We start from the raw sequence: 3046 nt of genomic DNA on the forward strand, positions 1-3046 counted from the left end.
TTGGCGGTGCGAGTTTGGCGGATTTTTTTAATTTGGCGGGCTCGAAATCCTAGCCCAACCCGCCTTTTTTAGCGGGTTTTGCGGATCGGTCCGGCGGGCTCGACCCGTTTTGCCACCCCTATTGTTAGGCTTTGATAACAATTCTTCTTATGTATAGATAATATTTACAAGACCACTTTGGTATATTGATATATTAGGAACCAAACTTTAAAATTTTATTTATACTCGCTATTAATTTTTATTAAATTCTAGAAAGGCAAGTAAAATATAATATTATCTAGTGTTATCTTTTATAAGACTTGTTTTTTTGGGTAAATGATCGACTTTAAGGTATAATTTATTTTACTTAATTTTTAAATTTGTCTTTTTTTAATTAGATGAGATATATTTGACTTCTTTTAAAAAGGTGATGAGCACCTGACACTCCAACGCTCAAATTAAGAAGAGTATAAGATGAAAGATATGATATTCAGAGTGAATATATAGCATATATAGTTGTTATACCACAGGAGATTACTCAGTGCCTCAGTGAACCTAATATTGTAGAACTGTTGAGGATGTTAGTCAGTCGGATTTTGTGGTAACTGTTCTTAAATGATATTTGATCTTATATCAAAAAATCTGTTAAAAAGAAAAAACACTTACCTTTAATTTAGCACATTTTATTTATTTTATTCAAATTTTGATTTATAGGTATAACTGGATCGGATTATAGCTCATGGATCACAGCTCTCAAATTTTATCCGTGATATTTTGTATTAAGATAGGTTGAGCTTTCGACCTATAAATCAGAATCGTAGTAATAGTAGTAACCTCAAATTCAACTTGCTAGATTGGAAAGAAAGAAACAAGAAAAACATTGATGGTGAGAAAGTTATATTAAAAGATTGTGAATGATCAAACACATGAAATAGATAAACAAATAAATAAAGATGGATAAAAACATTAGAAAGTGAGAAAGTTATGTCTATCTATAAATCTGTTATGCAATGAGTGGTAGCCCCAAACTTAGTCAATTATTATGTCGAACACTTATTCAAAAAATAATTAAATGATAAGAGTTATTTTTATCAATATAATTATGTGGGGGACACTTTTTCGCTTAAGAACAATTTTTCATGGCATGCATATAGCATTTGATTGATGCGAACTGAAAAAATTTGAAAATGTATATTCATCGACGGAATCGATGGTATAACTTGAGGATATAATAATCAATTATCTTGAGATTTTTTTTGACCCACAACAACTTATTCATAAATTTCTTGTTCAAATCAATTAATTATTGAATATTGAGTGAAGAATAAAGATGTTGTAACATAAATAAAATGTGTTAAAAATAAACGCGCATAAATTATTATAAAATAGAAAAATAAAAGGGATGAGCCAATTACCCATATATCAAGTAACTATAATTGCTAACTGAGCTTGTTTTCAGATTGATAAAAAATCAAATTTTTTTTTGAATTGATTAATAGCCAAATTTTCGAATGGATTTAATTGATTGATTTTGATATATAAAATTATAAGATATATAAATAATGTGAAGTAATTTGTGTATATAGAATAGTAGATACCTCATAAAAAGTTATGATGTATTAAAATTTGACATAAAAGATTTATATAAGCAAATTAGATTATGCATATATATGATTTTTATCGAGATAGAAATGATTTCGTAATTTAATTTATTGAAGTTATTTGTCTTTCATTGCATTTTGTTGCTAAGCTAATAGGTCGGCCATCATCTAGACCTCTGGATCTCGACTTATAGCACAACATTCATAAGTTATAATTCGGTCTAAGTTGGTAGAGGAAAAGGTGAAATTTACTCACCAGCCATGATTAAAGTCCTAAAAAAAGAGAAAATAACAAGTGAAAAAAATGTGACGTAACGTTGAAGTCAGCCCCACGGTAGGCGCCAAATGTTCCTGGAAAGATGACTAGCTTCAAGGTATAGCTCGTTCTGCTTGTAACATCCCAACTTTTTGAATCAAGTCATTTCTTAATAACTAATTTATTAATTAAAATGGTAATGATTTAAGATTTGAATTTAAAATTTAAACATATGAAAATACTAGTGGTAGTAAATCTCTAACCGACAATAAACAACCTTTTAAAATATAGTCATAATTAATTCTACATTTATTAGATTTAAATGATATTTAGTTATATGAAAAGATAAGAATACTAGCTCTATTCCTTAAATTCAGTATAAAATCAAATTCAAATTAAATTAGGTAGATAAATTGGTTACAACTTACAAGTTCATAGTAGAAAATCGTGCTCTTATCAGTCAGCCTAATATACTAATAGTATTTTGGAAATATCTCAAGCTATGATTATCCGATTGACTTTATTTAAAATTCATTTTAAAGCTAATTCCATTCTCTATAAATTTGTCTCTAATAGCTATTTCCAAATTCCAAATGTAGAAAACGTATAGGGTTCACAAAATGACGATTCAGATTGAAGATTTTACCTAAATGCCTCCTAACATAATCTGCACATACCTGAGAGCTATTTGATCCTCCTTTTCTCATTCTATTCCCTTTTTATATATAAAACATTCTAGTATACATAAAGTCTAGCTATGGAACAAGTCTCTCTTCACTAACAACCGCATCTATTTGCATCAGAACACCTATCGAAACTTTACTCGAGGTAGGAAATTTTATGCTAATTTTTATATGTCATATATTAAATATTTTGGATATAGATGTTAGCATTACATGTCATGATATAATGTATCTTTCCTTCATATGCATTATGCATTATAATAACAATCTTATGTGTATTAAATGACTGAGGGAATGATCCTTCGGTAAGGGAAGGTGATCGAATCGAGATGATCTTTCGGTAAGAGAAGGTGATCGGTAAACTTTTGGAAACCTTCGGTAAGGGAAGGGGGATCCCATCAATTTTATATAATAAGATATCTTTGTTGATATAACTCTTTTCTTATGTATGTCTAAATATCCTTGATTGTAAATTGAACTGAGAAAATGATCCTTCAATAAGGGAAGGTGACCCCCAAAGACAAGAT

The sequence above is a fragment of the Arachis duranensis genome, chromosome 2, assembly GCF_000817695.3.
Source record: "Arachis duranensis cultivar V14167 chromosome 2, aradu.V14167.gnm2.J7QH, whole genome shotgun sequence".
Lineage (NCBI taxonomy): Eukaryota > Viridiplantae > Streptophyta > Magnoliopsida > Fabales > Fabaceae > Arachis > Arachis duranensis.